Source organism: Delphinus delphis, chromosome 5 (assembly GCF_949987515.2).
Source record: "Delphinus delphis chromosome 5, mDelDel1.2, whole genome shotgun sequence".
Taxonomy (NCBI): Eukaryota; Metazoa; Chordata; class Mammalia; order Artiodactyla; family Delphinidae; genus Delphinus; species Delphinus delphis.
Window position 1 is genome coordinate 96,790,865 of NC_082687.1, and position 19,542 is coordinate 96,810,406.

Consider the following 19,542-nt stretch of genomic DNA (forward strand, 5'->3'; position numbering starts at 1 on the left):
TGAAGTGAACAGTTGCCATGAGGGAGATGTGTTTGAGGTCAAAGTGTGAATCAAAAGAGCAGTGGCCAATAAAACTCTTAGAGGAAAACATAGGAAGAACACTCTTTAACATAAATCACAGCAAGATCTTTTTTGATCCACCTCCTAGAGTAATGGAAATAAAAACAAAAATAAACAAATGGGACCTAATAAAACTTCAAAGCTTTTGCACAGCAAAGGAAACCATAAACAAGATGAAAAGACAACCCTCAGAATGGGAGAAAATATTTGCAAATGAATCAACGGACAAAGGATTAACTTCCAAATTATATAAACAGCTCATGCAGCTCAATATTAAAGAAACAAACAACCCAATCCAAAAATGGATAGAAGACCTAAATAGACATTTCTCCAAAGAAGACATACAGATGGACAAGAAGCACATGAAAAGGTGCTCAACATCACTAATTATTAGAGAAATGCAAATCAAAACTACAATGAGGTATCACCTCACACCAGTTAGAATGGGCATCATCAGAAAATCTACAAATAACAAATGCTGGAGAGGGCATGGAGAAAAGGGAACCCTCTTGCACTGTTGGTGGGATTGTAAATTGATACAGCCACTATGGAGAACAGTATGGAGGTGCCTTAAAAAACTAAAAATAGAATTACCATATGATCCAGCAATCCCAGTACTGGGCATATACCCAGAGAAAACCATAATTCAAAAAGACACATGCACCACAATGTTCATTGCAGCACTATTTACAATAGCCAGGTCATGGAAGCAACCTAAATGTCCATTGACAGACGAATGGATAAAGAAGTTGTGGTACGTATATAGAATGGAATATTACTCAGTCATAAAAAGGAACGAAACTGAGTCATTTGTTGAGATATGGATGGATCTAGAGACTGTCATACAGAGTGAAGGAAGTCAGAAAGAGAAAAGCAAATATCCTATATTAACGCATGTATGTGGAACCTAGAAAAATGGTACAGATGAACTAGTTTGCAGGGCAGAAGTTGAGACACAGGTGTAGAGAACAAACGTATGGACACCAAGGGGGAAAACCACGGTGGGGTGGGGATGGTGGTGTGCTGAATTGGGCGATTGGGATTGACATGTATACATTGATGTGTATAAAATGGATGACTAATAAGAACCTGCAGTATAAACAAACAAACAAACAAAAACACAACTAATACTAAACTTTCTTTGGGTAATTTGTATGGAAGTATGTTAATATAAATATTTCAGACATTACATGAAATTTCTAAAAGTCTTATATGTTCTGGTATAATGTTATAAGTCATAATTCTAGTTATTACTTTTAAAATGTATATCTCAGAAATAACTAAATTGCATTATTATGAACTTTCATCAAATCGTTAAGTATGGTCATTTTTAAGTCTTTTGTCATTTACAGAGAGTTCTGGGTGTACTCTGATGCTTTTGCAAAAATGTTCCTATAAAAGGGTTTCATCTTCAAGGAATTCATGGAAAAGACTCTGACAAGTACATGTTTCTGGTAACTGACTCTACTGCTGAACTGAATGAATAAGCATTTTCAGAACTCTAATGGAAAACTGATGAATTCATCAAAGTGCTAACAAAAGATCAAGATAAAAAAATTTAATTACATGGGACTGAGTGAACTGATGAGGATGATTATAATTTTTGTGACTTTCTGTTTGAATAAAAAAAAAATCCCACAAGGAGTCAGAGGCAAAAAATATACAAATCAATTTTCACTGCAAAGTAAAGGAGCTGTTACAGTGGAGGATTACTGGACTGAATGTCAATATTATGACATAGTATGAGTGTGTTTCGTGTTTGGTAATTGCAATCATTGTTGCTTTTGTTGTGGTCATCCATTTACAATGCTTGGTGTCAGTTTATTTATCTCTTGTAAAAATAAAATACAGTGTGTGTGTGTGTGAAAAAAAAGAACTGACTATATCAGAAATTAATGAAATAACGTCTACAGAGGAATACTTTGGCATATTGAAAATTAATTAAATATTATGTGTATGTATGGTGTATTTGCACATATATGCTATATCTGTGTGTATATACATATACAGGTGTATATATACATATATGTGTGTTGTACATATATATGTTTATATATATAGTCTCTTGGTATGGAACAGAAGATAATTTTCTGCTATTCAGGAAGAATATTGCTTTAAACTAAACAAACAAAAAAAAAAGCAGTGGCCATTATACTTATGTGCAGAGTCGAAAATTTTAAAATAAATGAATGCACATGTCTTGATCATGTATGTATGAAAGAATATCATCTCTTTGAGTCTGGGTCTGGGTCACTGTGTCTAGTTATGTGTGTTTGAGAGCATGGGACCTAAAGACTGAGGTGGTCCATTCTGCAGGGAGCTGAGTGAGGCACACACATGTGCTGGGGTTGAGGCTTGGCAACTTGTAAGTTTGAGGAATGTCATGAGTTAGTCTCTCTGAATCTTGTCTCCATCTACAGAGGCCATAACTTTACTGATGTATCTCTTGAATATTACAACATTGATGTACAGTTACCTCGCTCCCTTGGATCTTGTGTTTCAGATGGATGACCTCCTTTTAAAATTTTAACTATAACAGAAATATATCCTTTTTAGCAGGAAGTAGAGTGATAAAGAGCTCAACAAATTAGTTAGAAATCACTTTTCAGAAAGAGAACACATGTTCTGCATTATGTCTCCAGGGGTTTTCCAAAGAGATAGAGCATTAATTTGGATTGAGAGTTGTTTGTTTTGGCTGTTGAGAAGTCTTATTGTGGTGTTTGTTAATTTTTAGCATCCCTTCCATGTTGTAAGTGGTTGAGTTTGCTCACATTGGTTATCTCTGAGTCAAAGGACTGTTATTAATTTATTACAGAAATATTTCTTTAGTGTCTTCTATGTTCCTGGCCTTTCTCAGAGCTGAGGGGACAGTGATCAGAAAAAAACAAGACCCTTACCTTCATGGAGCATTAGATAATAAACACGTAGACAAACAAATAAATAAGGAAGTGGGTGATGGAAGGGTTGTGTGCAGAGGCTGCCTCTTGTTAGATCCCCATTGCTGGTGATGTTCATTTAGATCAATTTTGGTGTCAGTTGTCTGGACAGGGTGGACAACACCTGGACCTTGGGGTCAGAGTCACCTGGGTCCAAATCAAAGGAATGGTGCCCATCAGCGTTCTTAGCTGTGTGACCTCAAGAGAGTTACATAACTACTCTGAACCTCAGTTTTTCTCATCTCTGCTTTGGGGACAAGGATACTCTCTGTCAGAGTTGCTGTGATGATGAAATGCATTAAGGTAAGTGAAGTACGTGGATCATATTCAGTGCTCAAAAACTGAGATACCTGCTCTTTTTTATTTGAGTATAGTTGATTTACAATATTGTGTTAGTTTCTGCTGTACACCAAAGTTAATTAGTTATACATTACAGAGGTAATGTCATTATAGGTCATTACAGAGTATTGAGTAGAGTTCCCTATGCTATACAGTAGGCTCTTATTAGTTATCTACTGTATATATAGTAGTGTGATACCTGCTCTTTTTTACGCTATCTGCATCTCCTATTTCTGGTTCTGTTGGGATTGCTGGAATCCTAAATTGAACAGCTTTTCCCTGTTGTATCATCTCTAGAAAAGTAGCTCTGCAGGACACTTGTGACTTTTCCAGTTGTCGTTTAGCTTTCTTTACTGGTCATAATGTGAATAATGGCCACCCGAGGATGTTCATGTCCTAACCTGTGAATATAGCAAAGGGGCTTTGCAGATATGATTAAGCTGAGGGTCTTGAGAGAGGGAGGAATATCTTGGATTAACTATGTAGGCCACTGATGTCATCGCAAGGGTCCTTATAAGGGGGAGGCAGGAGGGTCAGAGTTACAGAGAGAAGGTGATGTGAGGATGGAGGCAGAGGGAAACAAAATCAGAGGGAGAAGATGCTATAATGGTTTTGAAGGTGGAGGAGGGGACCAGGAGATGAGAAGTGTAGGCGACCTCGAGAAGATAGAAAAGGCAAGGAAACAGCTTCTCCTCTAGAGCCTCCAAAAGGAACACAGCCCTGTGAACCCATTTCAGACTTCTGGCCTCCAGAACTGTAGGATAATAACCGTGTTGTTTTAAGCCACTAAGTTAGTGATAATTTCTTATAACAGCAACAGAAAACGAACACAGGCGACAACGGGAGACCCTGCCTGATTTCCAGGCAACAGGCAGAGTATGGGTCTCTGGGGCTGGGCTTCTTAACATGATTTCTGAAGCTCGAAAGCATGGTTTGAAGCCCAACTCTACCACCTACTAACTGTGTGATCTTGGGAATGTGACAGTCTCTCTGTACCTCAGTGTGCCTTCTATAAAATAGGATGAAAGCATACGTTTAGAAAATATATTAGGACATTGGCATGGTTGAGTGCTCAATGAACAAAAATTATTAACATAAATGAATTCTTACTGAAATGAATTGCTGTCTCCCTGGAATAGCGGAGGATGAATGAACTGTTGCCAAGGTGCTGGTTGAAACTCACCAGTTGTTTGAATGTTATGAAAGATGATTTTAGTTAGTATACATGTTCATTTCCTTAGAGAGTCTCTTTCAGCTGGGGCCAATGGTAGTGTCTTTCCCTTCCTGTTCACATATGGAAAGGGAATGCAAATTGGATGACAGATGCTTCTCAAAACTCTGTTTTGTCTTGGTTATAATTCAAAATTCATGTTGAAGCTCTAACAGCCAAATAAAATGTTGCCCTTTGAACTTTTTGCAATTCCATTTGTCTCTGGTAGATCACAGGCTGTTTTGTTTCTGCTCTGCACAGAGTTATTCCCCTGATAATTCTGAAAAACAGGGAGAAAGCACGTTCACATGAAATGGTTGTGATTTTTCTAAGTTTATCTAGTTAAGGTCATACTGTTCTCTAATGGGGTTTTATACTTGAAAAACAGAACACATTATTTGTGTGAATTTAACCTAAGGAGATGGTTCTTAATTCAATAAAAATATCTACATATAAAGATGTTCATTGCAGCATTAAAAACAACCAAAAAATCAGAATAAACTATAATGTTACAAAATAGGAGAATTGTTAAATATATTGTGGGATAGTCACCCAGTTGAATATTATGAAGCTAGTTGAAAGTGTGGTTATAATAGGGAAAATATTTGCAATCCACTGTTAAAAGAAAAGCCAGAAGATGAAATCTGTTCAGTGTAAATATAATGCTTTTTATGATTATAACTCACACATTAACAGCCTAGCAGGAAATATACCAAAATACTGTCATCCATTGTGTTAAGCTGGAGGAATTTTGAATTGCTTTTTTTCCCTTCTATTTTACAAATATTTAGCAATATATTTACATATCTAAGGGAAAAAATTAGTTAAAAAGCAAAGCAATAAGCCAAAGCTTCAGAACAGTATGGAGGATATCCAAGAAAACTATGAATGCACACTTTTATCTAAATGAAAACGCCTGAAGAGTTCTAATTTCTTAGATCAGTGCTGATGGCAAGAAAACAGGGGTGAGAAGTCTTGGCCATTAGCACTTATCAGGGCATGTGGAGACCCTTCTGGCACATACACTTTCTCGCTTAAAGTCAGCCAATTTTGTTTCATGAAACAAAGAAGAATTTTTCCTTCCAAAATACTTCAGTTCTGATCATGTCAATAATCCCCATTCCAGCACAGGGGCTACAGAAAAAAGAAAGAGGAAGAATAGCTATTATTTACTGAGGGCTGGCTATATGCCAGGCTCCGTGTTGAGTGTTTTACATGTACTGTCTTCACTCATCCTCACAGGTCTGTTACGTGGGTACCATTATATGGGTTTTACAGATGAGGTGCTCAGAAGAGTGAACACTCGTTGGAGCAGAGGCAGGTTCAGACCTGAACTGTTGGACTCCTAAACTCATTATTTCAACCAGGAACTTGACCTAACTAGGCTGCCCTGAGACCTTAAGCTAATTCTGTATAATACTCTGTTTTTAAGAGATGCAACACAGTCTCGCTAGATCTGTAATTCCCTGCCGTGGCTGTGCAAGGGGAATTTTTAAGTTTAGTTTAGTTTCAAATAGGCAACACACAATGGTGTTTGAAAAATTCATATAATAGAAGTGTATATAGTGAGAGTAAGTCTCCTTCCCACAACCATCTCTCATTCTCCAGTTTGTCTTTTCTGAGAAAACCATTGCAAAAGGGGAGCACTAAATAAATACAGGTATCAGGGACCCATTCTCAAGTTTTAATGACTTAAAACCTAGGTTTGCCCAAGAACCTGAATTTTTTAACAGGCTTCCCTGATAGTTTGGATGCAGGTCCTGGGGTTGAGGATCATTGTTTCAGTGATACAGTGGTGTCTCACCAAAGAAAAAAATAGTAAATAGCAAATTCACACTGCTCATGTCAACAATATTTCACTTGCATACAGCCTTTCAGGAATATAGGTGTTTGATAAAACTAGTTCACCTTTTCTTGGATTTGCAAAATCCAACAATTTTAGAGAGTGGTATATTTTATTTGGAAATGTTTCTCAGCAGAGGTAGATTTGAAAATGATCTCAGGATTCCATGTACCCTGACTCCAGCTGGTGTCCGGGAAGAAGCACTGATCTAGGGGAGACTGGGTGTCTCAGTCAGCTCAAGCTGCTGTAACAAAATAGCACATACTGGGTGGCTTAAACAACGGCATTTATTTCTCACAGTTCTTAAGGCTAGGAAGTCCAAGATCAAGGTCCCAGGCAATTTGATTCCTGGTGAGAGCTCTCTTCCTGGCATATAGATGCCATCTTCTGGTTGTGTCCTCACATGATGGAGAAAGGGCACTCTGGTCTCTCTTCCTTTCCTTATAGGGACACTGATCCGACCAAGGGGGGTCCCACCCTCATGACTTTACCTAAATTAATTACCTCCTCAAAACCCCACCTCCAAATACCATCACACTGGGGGCTAAGGCTTCAACATAAGAATTTTGAAGGAACATAAACATTCAGTCCAGAACACCGGGCTCCAGTCCACTCTGCCAATGTCCAACCAAGAGTTCTTGGGCTACTTCGATTGTCAGGCTTTAGTTTCCTCATCTATAAGGTAAGCTGATTGGACCAGCTCAAGGGTTTCCAAAGTGATCTCTAGTGGGATCTGGAGCTCTCTCTGGGGCTGAGATGGAGGAAGGAGGTGGTAATTGGGCAGGTAGATGTCCACCTTAATAGACCAGATGCTTCCTCATCCTCATCATTCTGCAAGAGCATTTATCTATCTATCTATCTATCTATCTATCTATCAAATCATCTATCATCTATCTCTCTATCAAATCATCTATCATCTGTCTATCTATCAAATCATCTATCATCTATCCATCTATTATCTATCAAATCATCTATCATCTATCTCTCTATCAAATCATCTATCCATCTATTATCTATCTATCTATCTATCATCTATCTGCCTATCTATCATCTATCATTGTTTTAGTATTAGTTAAACTCCAGACTGCTTAGATTTCACCAGCTTTCCCACTAGTTCTCTTTGTCTTTTCCAGGACCCAATCCAGGAAACCACATTGCAGTTAGTGTTTTATTTGATTTTGCCTTTGATTAGATTTTATTCAAACTAATGGTTCCAGAATAACAACACGAAATGCTTTATATCCACTGGATTAACTGCTCACTAGGTGTCTTCCACTTATTTGGGCTTAAGGCAGACATGTATGAAGATTAACTGATGCTGGGAGATGAGTAAGGTCTTTGGAGTCAGGCAGAGCTGGTCTAGTTTTTGCTCTTGGAGGATATAGGACAATTCACTGAGCCTCCCTGAACTTCAGGATTCTCATTTGTAAAATGGGAGAGTAACACCTAATTTGCACATTCTGAAGATAAAGTGAGTTTGGCACAAGATGCAACTGTAAGTGACATTTTGGCTCTGGGGTCTGTTTTCCACATCCATACGGTGCTACTGACCCTCAGTTTTAGGGCTGCTTAGGCCACCACCTGGCTATACTATTGGTGCTGTCCTCCTGACACTCTTGTCCCCATGCCAGCTGAGCCTTTTAAACATGTGCATGTGCCTGGAATAATATTTAACAGCAGGCTGCTCTCCTGCTCCAAGGAAAGGCCCTCTGATATCCAGTGTTTCTTCATACTGTTGAGATGGGATTTAAAACATGCATCCTGATTCATTTATTTGAAACTAGAAAAACATTACACAATTAATACATATTAATCATGGAAAAATTAGTCTGTATGGATAAACAACAACAACAAAAAAAAAGGAAAATAGAAATCAGCTGTTAATCAGACCACCCAGAAATAATCCTGTTATCATTTTGGCATCTACATCTGGAAAGATACATATTCTCTCTCTCTCTCTTTTAAATTATGCTATTCTATGCATTACTTTTTGGGGGAATCCTATTGTCATTTACTTTATATTTACTCATATTTCCGTATAATAAATATAATTCTATAATGTAATTTAAAAATGATATTATAAGTTTGTATGGAAATTGTCTTAACTAATTCTCTATTGTGGGATGGTTTGGTTGTTTTTAACTTTTGCTTTCACCAGTAACATTGCAATACGCATCCCTCTAGTGAAATCTTTGTGCACTATTCTCCCATTTGGAAATTTGAAGCTGGCAGCTGTCATACTCGGCCCACACCCTCCTTTCCTCTTGCTTCCCTTTGCAGAGTCCCCTGTGTGGTTTGTTATGTGTGTGGTGAAGGGTATGCTCCTTTGAGGGCAGTGAGCACTTGTTATTCATCTTCTCCTCTCTGATACATGGCAACATTATGAGCTCTCCGTGTGTTCCTACTGTGTCTGCCACCCTGAACTTGTGCCCCCATTGCTGGTTCTGCTTGGATATTGATGTCTGGGTTCTTAACTCTGGTCCATCCCCTTACTCATTCAGTAGAGATCAGTTGAGAACCTAAGACGTGCAAAGCGGGAATCCAGACACTGGGGAAACAGGGCAAATAAGACAGAAAATGGTCCTGCCCTCAGGGAGTGGTGCTGTAGAGTGGTAGGCAGACAACAACCAAGGGAACAAATGCAGTGTTAACCTCAAATAGCGGGAAGTGCTGGAAAGACTAGAAAGCACTTAGGAGGATGGAAAGTCTTGGGAAGGAGATCAAAGGAGGTTTTCCTGAGGAGGCAATGTTAGAGTAGAGATCTAAATGAGACAAAGGTGTGACCAATGAATCTGGGTGGACGAGTGGTCCCTGTAGAGGAGTAGCCACTGTAAGGATCCTGCAGCAGGAACAATCCTGCCTGTTCCCAGGAAGGAGATGAGATAGCCGGGAGAGAACAAGGGCCAGTGTGTTGAAGATGAGCTAGGTTATGCTGGGCTACATCATGCTAGGTCATGGGGGCCATGGGGAGGAGTTTAAGTTGTATTTGAAGTTCAATGGGAAGGCCTTGAAGGAAACGGGAGAGGAACATGATCTGGTTTTCATTTTCAAAAGATCACTCTGCTCAAAATTTATCCTAAGCCAAAATTATCCAGATGACAAAACACTCAGCAGGGAGAATGATAACTCCTCAGCAGATACTGACTTAGAGGAAGGAACAGGGTTTTCTGAGTTTTAGTTTCCTGAGCTTTCCAACTTTCTTTTTGTGGCAGATACTGTTATGAAATCAATATTTGCTCCCCATCTACTTTTGCTACTACAATTCCAATTTTGTCAGCTGGCAATATATGCCCACTGCCTAGCCTCATTTGCCGGTGGCCTTGGGAGGCATGTGACATGATTATAGCCAATAAGGTATATATATATATAAAACATTGAATGGAGAATTCTGGAAAGATTTGCTTTCCTGAAAGCACCATACACAATTGGTACCCACCCCCTCCTTCTCCTCTGCCTGTGATGAGCACAGAGGTGATGTCTCAAGCACAGAGTCATCTTGATGACAAGCATGAGGATGCAAGATAACATGTTAAGGATGAAATGGTGGGAAAAGAGAAGCAGGCTGGGTCTCAGGGGCTTTAATGAGCAGCTGAACCCATGCCAGCGACCCCCTGACTTTTTGTTGTGTGAAGAAATAAAAACCCTTCCTAGTTTAAGCTGCTGTTACTCAGATATTCTGTTGACTGCAGCCAAAGCATTCCTAAGTGATGCATTTATCACTGAGGAAAAGTGAGCGCTGACTTCATTAGTGATTCCCCGGAATAATATGCAAATCATTAAAATTCTGAACAACTCAATGTGTTTAAATTGAAATGATTACTGAACCCAACTTGGGAAGCCTGAGTTTTGTGGATTAGGGCCCATGATCTCCATGCTAAACCTAAGTCTACTTGATATTACCCAAAGGAAAACAAACTAGAATCAAACTGAAGGAATGGTTGAACTTCAGATAAATATTTGTTCATAACAATGGATATTAGTTCCTAAATGATGTTTCCAAGGTTAAAAGACAATTTTGAAAAAATATTGTTTGATATTATTTTGCTTTAAAAAACCTCTGTATGTTTCCACTTATATATTTACTTTCTGCCATGAAAGAGGAGGATTCTATGCACTTTCTGCTCCCTACCACCTCCAACCTCCTGATTTTTGTTAGTTACATTATTATTTTGGGATTGCCTAGAATGATCATGTTTATATTCTGTTCTGCCAACTCATTCCCACTGTTTGTCTGTCTTGGTTCTGTGATTAAATGAGTTCAGTGCTTACTGTTGTCCTTTTCTCCATGGCTGGGTGTTTAATTTTGATTCATGCCTTGTACGCTGGATTTCATCATCAGATATTTCTCAGGAAGCGCTTTGTTACTATAGCCCTTGAATTCCTGCATGTTTAAGAATGTTTCTTAACATTCTTGCATGTTAATGCCTGTTTCTTTTATAGACACAGCAGAATATGACTGAGTAGAAAACTCTTTGGTTCACCACCCTTTTCCTCTTAGAACGTGATAGATGTTGTTCTGTTTACTCGTGTTGAGTGTTGTTTTGGAATGAGAAAAATCTTGTGATTCTTGTTCTTTGCATGAGGCAGATGGAACATTTCCTCTTGAATTTCAGTATCTTCACAGTGCATTCGCCAGTGTTGCCAGTTCTGCTTTTTTTCCCCTAGGATACGGTGTGTCCTTTAAATCTAGAGATACCTAGCTTTCTTTACTTCAAGAGCTTTTTACGCTTTTTCCTGTTCCCTCTTTTTTTCTGTTCAGAATACCAGTTTGTGTTCCTCAGTTCATATTGTCTTGTCTGTCATCATTTTCATCTCATTTTTCCTTTCTATTTCATTTCATGTGATTTCTTACACTTGGCCTGTGCTCTCAACAGTATTTATCTATTTTCTGCTGCTTCTAAGTTGACTTTCATCTCTCTAATTGCTTTATTTTTCTCTTCCATTTATTTCCTGAGCTCTTCCGGTTCACTTTTCAACTGGTTTTCTTCTTATTTCTCTTTTGATCACTTCTATTGCTTCTCTGAACTTTCTTTTCTGAAAAACTATGCTGTCAGTTCGTTTAAGACTGAAGAGAACTAATTTCTTTGTTCTCTGGAATAGATCATTCGTGGCGTGTGTATTTTTAATCTGTCTTCTGTATTTGTTTTTTTCTTCCTCTTGCAATACCCATGCTGGGGCCCTTGACGCCTGGTTTCTTTCTCAGTATTACTCAAATATGAGTAGGTGCATCCAGCTGTTTGACTAACAGTAGTGCAGAGGGGGGCGGGAGCATTGTTAACTGGGCTCCAAATTTGGTTGTGGTCTCTGCCCTCCTACCCAACAAGCCTTGATGAATTGTCTCCTTCAGGCTTTTGTCTCCAGATGGTCAGTGTAGCTCATAAGGAACCATTTAAAGCTATGACTCCAGGGTTCTCTCTCCAAGCCCTACGCACCCATTTTCACATCCATGTCACATTGGCTCTCCCAATCAGAGACTATTTGTAAAAAACAAACATGGTGAGTCTTCCTGGTTCCTCTTCATGTATTTGCCACTCCCTTCCCCCTGGCTATCTGCAATGTGGAAACAGATTTTTACAGGGATGTTCTGAGTTCTCCTATGTGAGGTCCACAGCACTGGAGCCCACCAGTATCTCCCTTTCTATCCCCTTCTGTAACACCTCCTTCCTCCATCCTCAAAGCTAAGCATGGCCAGATGGATTGCTTGGCCAGCAAAATGTGAGTGGAAGTGACACGAATCACCTACATGCTTTCATTCCCTTCCACGGTGAGCTATGAAGCCTCAGGTTGTGATGGTGGTACAGGAAGATGGTGCAGTTGGCCATGTTCCTGAGTGCCTACTCTGTTGCCCCATGTTGAGCATGTAGCTATAGCAATATTGTAGCAACAACAAAATGTAGCAATAATAACAGCAATAAACAACATACAATCTTTGCTGTCTTAAGCCACTGAGATTTGGGGTTTGTTTGTTACTCCTGCATAAACTAGCCTCTTTGACTAAAACAGGGAAAGAAAAGCCAACAATTTCTGTATCAAATGGTAGGAAGTGCAGACACGGAGGAGGTTAGAAGGGCTGGTTGAGGTGTGCATCAGAGCAGAGCATTCATCAGCCGTCCTGGACGCTGACCAGCTTCATGGTTTCCCTGAGTGTTGGAGGGGAAATTTCATAGAATCTCCAAAGGAAGGTCTCTTGTTGCAGAGGGTTTCAGATTTCTTGTGTTCACCAGGAAACAAAACAATAGAACTTTTCTGTTTCTCTCTACTTCTTTTCATATATCTTCTTGTGTACCAAATTTAGTGCCATTGACAGCTTTATTTACTGTCTCTGAACAAACTTGGCTGATTTCTGATGGGCTGTACTGATCATCTAACCCTGTAAGGTGATCATGGGAGCTCATGGGAGCTGCTGTCTTCAGGTCTTCCTGCAATTTACGGTCTGTAAATGCTTTCTTCTATTTTTTTTTAAATAAGGTATTTCTCCTCTCCACAATTAAAAAATGTGTGTGCAATCCTAGACATTCTCTAAGAATAAAGCATTACATCTTTGATGTACTATTGAGCCTAGAGACAGTGATCTTAGCTCCAGTCTTGTTTCCCTAAAATCCAGCATGCATGTTAGACCACAATAATATCTCTTCCCTGGAACCAGGCAATCTAGGCTTAAACCCCTATCTTGCCATTCTTTAACGGCACAGCCCTGGAAAAATTGCATAAACTTTCTGGGCTTATTTTTCTCATCTGTAAAAATGTGATAATAAAAATGGACTTTTTCATCCCTTAGGAATATTGAGAACAGCAGATGCGCTGATATCTGGGAAAGCCCCTGGCGCAGTGCCTGGTCCCAAGTGGGCACTCAGGACAGATTTCTTGAAAGCATCTTATAAATTTTGCAAATGGCATATCCGTAATTCATTCATGTACTCAACACCTATAGAGTTATTTATAGTAACATAAAGAAGTGATAGTCAAATTAAGGTACCAATTAAAGTCAAGTGTTGTACATATCCTGAGATTCCAACAGCTAAATCTGCATGCTTACTCTGTGCTCAAGCACCAGGTTAAGGCTTTACATGGGCCATCTCATTCAATCCATACAACTCTCCGTGTATTACTATCATTATCCCCATTCTAGACAGAGGAAACTGAGGCTTAGGAATGTGAAAGAATTGGTGCAGCTCACAAGGCCGCAGAGTTGGGATGGGCAGTGCAGGCAGTGTGACTCAGAGTGTGTATGCTTATCTAGAGTGCTTGCAGAGATACCATAGATGCTGGAAGCCAACTGCTGCCTCGGGATGGATGATCACGAAAGGTCGTCTGGAGAAATGGCTGCGTGAGCTCAGCCCTGAAGTTTGAGTAGGCGGTGCCCACTCAGAGGAGACCTGAGCACGGGCAAAGATGGTCACAGAACAGAAATGTTGAAAGCATGGAGTTTTTGAAGGTCAATATTGGAGGAGAAGGCTTGAGTAGTAGGCAGGAATCTGATCAAGACATCAAACCAAGGTGTTCAGACACTGATGAGACCAGTGATAGTTAAACATGAGTCTAATATGACTGGTTTGCCATTAGTTTTTGGTAAATGGATTCTATCCAGGGTTAATTAGAACTCTTTGTAACTCCAAGTGTTTTAAAATTCCCAGCTGGGCGTGGAAGAATAAAATTGCTATTGTTTCTAGGGTCTATAGGCTCCTTTTTACCTAGGGTCATATCTCATCATGTTTGCATCGCTGGAGCCAAATATAGCATCTGACCCATGACTAGCACTTGAGAAATTGTTGGCTGAGTGAATAAATGAATGACTAAGTAGATTAAGGATAGTAGCCAAGATGGAGGAAAACAGCCAGACCAGATTTGTTGGAATGCTCAAGTGGTGGTGTGGTAGAGGATGGGCTCTGCTTGGGGAAGGGGGGTGAGTGGTGAGACTCTATCCCACTGTGTGCTCTGGCAACTTCAAAAGCGGCTTGGATGATCTGGGGATTTGGGGGAGCAGGACTATGTAGTTACACGCCTCAGGTGGGAGATTTTCATGTGGTTTGTTAAAGCAACTCCCTGGCTGTGGGTGGGGCTTTTTGAGGTGGGCTGTTAGGTGTCCTACGATAATTTAGGATCTAGAAGGAAGCTGATTCCAAAGAATGTTGCTTGTTTTGTTTTCTCAGAAAGCATGTTTCTGAGTGAAGTCTTAAGGACTCTTGGGAGTGTTCACAGCCTGGAGGGGGTTGAGATCGTCTTGCTCTTATGCCTGTGAGCCCCTCGAAGGTAAGGGCCATGACTTAGTGCCCTCAAGCGCAGTGTGGCTCAGAGCACGTGTGTTTAACCACTATCTATGGAGTCTCTAGTGATACCCATAGGAACTAGGAGCAGACTACCACCTAAGGGTTGATGGTCACCAAAGGCCTTTTGGAGTAATGGATGCCCAAGATCAGCCCTGAAGTGTGATGAGCAGATTCCCAATCAGATGGAGGAACCCTGAGTGCGGGCCTGGTTATAGAGCAGGTATGCCAGGTAACTGCAGACAGTTCAGCGTGGAAACACAGAGTCTGCCAGGGCTCTCTGAGGATCAGAAACTAGGGTTGCCCTGCTCCATGGCCCTCGACCGACCTCAGACCCACTTGCCGCTGTGGTGGGAAACACCCCTCCACACTGACAACTGCCCCCAGAGTTACCCATGGACCTCTGCTTCCCTGCCCGAGGGGCCTGCTTTGGAGCCTGTTCAGCCAGACTGTGGGCTGCCAGCAGGGCTGGAAATGGGAAGCCCCAGGGGCAAACCTCAACCCATGTGGGACACGGATGGTGGATAAATACCCCAGCCTCCCATCTTGGATGAGACCACTCTGAGGTGTGTTCTACGCAGCCCCTCAGGGTCCCCAGAGGGATGGAGCCTCAGCTGCTCACGGTGTTAATCTACTCAGTAATATACCATGTTTTGGGGTTTATTATCCCTATTCTGCCTCACTTTCCCCACTTCCTACTTTATGTCGCCAAATCTTTGTCTTAGGGTTTGCTTTAGGGAAGACCAAGCTGCCAGGCAAGTACTATGATACCCTGTGTTATGTATACAGTTGATGCTCAATAAATATTGCTGGAATATATGAGATTTGCTTAATCCCCTCACCCCACCCCCAAACCATGATTAACACTGGCAGAAGAGTTAGTGCACAGTTGTGCTAACCCACTGACCTCTGGGTGGGGCCTCTCTGGATCAGTCCCTGTCTGCCCCTGGGCCTCCCGTTTGGAGACACTGCTCCCCTCCCATCCACAGATGGTCCATTCTCATCTTCAAACTTGCCCAAGGCTGGCTCAGGCCCACCTCGGTGCAGATCTGGACTTATGGGGCCCAGGATGCAATTCTAGTGGCCAAGTGTCCACACCTGGCTGCCCTCAGGCCGCAGCCCTCCTGCATGCCTGCTGCCCACCAGGACTGGAGTGACATCTGCCTTGATGAGATCCTTGTGAAAATCTCAGCTGCGCTAAATTACTTGCTTGGCAGCTCTGCTTGGAATTGTCATGTGGCTGTGCCCTGATCAGGAACCACTGTTGTTGAAAGCCCTCATCCTTCTCCCTGACTCACCAGAATCAATCTCCTCAGGGTAGCATCTGCCCAGGTTCAAGCCCAGATTTATGAGGAATCAGGCTTTAAATTTGGAGTCATACCGACTGAGGTTTAAATCCTACCTCCACCATTTATTGGCAGGATGAATTTGGGTAAGATAGCCTCCCTGAGCCTTGTTTCCTCATCTGTAAAATGGTGATAGTAATACCTGTTTCAAGGGGCTAGAGATAATAAATTTAGGGTGCTCTATATTTGTTCAGCACATAGTAGGCCCAATGATTTTCTGCTGTCTCGTCAGTCTCATTTGGATTGTTGGCCCTGCTCGTGGTCCCTTGGTCTTGACCCTGCCTCCTTCTTTCTCCATCTCCACTCCCAGCCCATCATGCCTACTGCAGAGGAGGTCTGAATTATGACCCAGGAGACTGGCCTCTTAATTGGGTCATTGTTCTAATTGTGTTTTCTTCAATTCTGAATCTGTCTCTTTGACATTCATTCATCACAGAGCCAATTGTATTCACCATATTTTCTTATTTTCTATATTCTTGATGCTCCAGCATATATGGCCTCACTGCCCTGGGAGAGACTGCCCCTCCCAGGGCTCACCAGTTTGTGGAGATAGCAAAGGGCTGGACTGGGAGTGTGCCTCTCCTATGCAAAGTCCAATCCAGAGCCCAGACCCCCAAAGAGCTCTTTTACCCAGGTCTCACACACCAAGCCAACATTCTCGCTGCCCTAAATCATCCCAGTGACAGGTGCCAGGCACCTGGGGACAGTCCCTATGCCCCAAAATTGGCTGAAATTTTTGAAACTAACCAATCCCCTTTACCCATTCCTGTCTCATCTTTCCAGTGGAAAATGTAATAAAGGCCCTGGTCTAGTGTTTTCTCTCTATCCCTCTGCCTCCTGACCAACCAGGTGCTTCCCCAGGTGGCCCTGGTTGTCATGGTCTCTCCATGTCCTCATCAGGCACCTCTATAAATTAAAATCCCATGGGTCCATTTTGAGATATTCCTCCTTTTGGGAAACAGATGGAGTGTTTAAATTGTTATTAATGATTCTAATTATTAATTGGGTACACGTTTCTTAACCAAGGCCCTTTAGGGTGCTCTAGGTAAGAAAGTGCCTGAGCCAGGTTTCGTGGTTTATGACCAGTGAGACTCTTCACCATCTCGCCTGTGATCCCTGAAATGTGAAGAGTGGATTCCAATTCAATTTGGATCAGACACCTATTTTGGGTATTTTTTTGAAAATTATAAAATAAATATCTTTGTGGTGAAAAATTAAAGCAATATAGAAGTATGTGAAGAAAAATGTGAATCCCTTTCCCCAAATATCCTCCTTTGAATCCTAGTCCTCCAAGGATCCCATGAACAGACCTGTGTGCACATCCTTCCACACTTTTATTGTAAACGCTACACAAACATGTACACATATTGAGATAATTTTCTTTAAAAAGGGGGATCCATACATATCTGTTTTCTACAACATGCTATTTCACTCCACAGTGTTCAGTGAGTGTCTGTCTCTGCCCCTGCATCTGAGTTTCTGTGGTCTGAGGGGACTCTGAGTCATCTGGGCATTCCCCTACTGCTCTGCGTCAGGCTGTCTAGTTTTGTCAACTCAACGATTTCTTGCAAGCTCTCTGTACTACAAGCTCAGAGAGGTACCTCCTTTGCCTCAGGTTACACAGCATGGGAGTTACCTGGAGTGATGGTTCTCTAACTCACCCAGTCCTCAGAATATCCAAGGGAACCTTTTAAAACCACAGATGGCCGGGCCCCACCCTACATGTTCAGAATCAGGATCTCTATGGGTAGGGCCTGGGAGTCTGCCTTTTAACAAGCTCCCAGGTGATTCTGGGGAAGGCGTGGGTTGGGAACCCTCTGACCTAGAACGTGTGTCAGCTTTCCCAGAGGGTCTGACCCCTCCCGCCCTCTCGCAGCCACTGTGGGAGAGTCCTGCAGAGTGGCCCCGTGGGAGGAGTATCCAGTTAGGGAGACAGTGTCTCCAGGCAAACTCACAGTCTATTTCCGGGCTTTTATTGCAATTGTTATGATTACTTCCTTGTTGGAGGTTAGCAAACTCCCAGGCTTTGGCATTCACTTATTTTCCTGGTTCCTCTCACCCCAATACTTTCACTGAAATCCCTCTTGAAAACATCCTTGATGCTTTTTTTTAGAAAATGAGAATTATTGCAGTTTCTTGCTAAGAGATGGAGAAAGGAAATATGTTTATAAGGAGACAAAGCAGACTCACAAGGAATTTCTGGCTTAGACATCTCTCCCATTATACCCTGTAATCTGCTCTCCCTGGGAGCCTCATGGCCTCACTCCCTGCTCCTGGAAAGAAGGCTGCCTCTAAGCATTCCTGGAGAGGCTGAGCAGGGGCCAGATGAACAGGGATGTCCCTCAGGGCTTGTGGATTGTAGAAGGCAGGGCTAGCACCCTTGGGCTGGGCTGCTCTCCTGGAGAGATGCCTGTGAAGAAGCTGAAGAAGCACTGGGTTTGGGAGAGAAGGTTTGGTTCACATAAGGGCTCTGTCCCTCTGTCCTTATCTGTACAGTGGAGCTGACATGAAGTTTGTATCCATGCTGGGGCCATTGCGGTGAGGAGAAAACAAGGTGATGCAAGGTACGTGCCTCTAGATACACATGGGTATGGACCACGATGGGATGAACGTACAATCTCAGTCTCCTGGCAGAAAATGGAGTCAGGTTTCTCCATGTCTGGAGTGGAGAGTTTAGGAACTTTGATAAAAGAATGCTTAAGTCCAATGTGGTATCTATGGTACATTGCCAGAATTTTCAGTTTTATTTTTGGAGCTGGCTAAAACTTTCTCTAACAAAGCCATTCCGATTACTATCACTCAATCCAAGGCTAAAGGAATATTCTAGAATACCTGGTTTACTCCTGCTTAAAGTAAGTCCAGGCAATAACCTGGATATCATAAATGCCTTTTCCCTCCCTCTTTCCCTCTCTGGTCTCATGTCTCCCCTCCTGCCTGCCTGTGTTTATGAGGCCATATTGAAGTTGAGAGTTGAAGTGTGTCAGATCTGGGTTCAAATCTTACCTTATCTACTTAATTCTTTTATGCATCAATTTTTAAATCCAGAAACAAATGGGAATAAGAATAGCTACTAACTCAGATGATTTTGAGGACCAATAGCAATAGTTAATATTTATAGAACACTTAGTATATGCCCAGTGCTTTACCTATGTTAACACACTTAATCCTCAGTTATCTTATGAGACAGGTACTGCTATTATCCCACTTTGCAGATGAGGAAACTGAGAGATTAAAAACCTTGCCCAAAGTCACATAGCTATTAAGGAACAAATTTATAGTTCTCACTACTATTATTCCAATTCATTCTCTCAGATGAAAATTCTGAATACAAAGGATCACCTGTATTAACTATGTTAATAGAACAGAACAAATCTCTCTTCTCCTGGGGATAACTTTGTCCAGATAGTGATACTTTTTCCTGCTAGCTTTCTTTTTCCCTGCTTCCCCTTTGCTGCACAACCTTGAACCTCACCCCATGGCTAAAGCTCTCATCATATCTTATTTACATATGGTTTATTATTTATAAGGCATATTCGCATATATT

At 41.4% G+C, this 19,542-nt stretch overlaps 1 protein-coding gene across 2 annotated transcripts in view; it reads right to left on the minus strand.

Moving 5' to 3' along the window:
- The window catches only part of C1QTNF7 (C1q and TNF related 7), a 124,930-nt gene that overhangs the window by 36,981 nt on the left and 68,407 nt on the right, over window positions 1–19,542 (minus strand). The window contains exon 1 of one of the 2 annotated variants that reach the window (XM_060012790.1): window positions 4,446–4,529. The exons of the other annotated variant lie outside the window; for it this stretch is intronic. The gene's annotated coding sequence lies outside the window, so the exon portion shown is untranslated. Of the gene's footprint in view, window positions 1–4,445; window positions 4,530–19,542 lie in introns of those variants that run through there. 2 annotated transcript variants of the gene reach the window in all.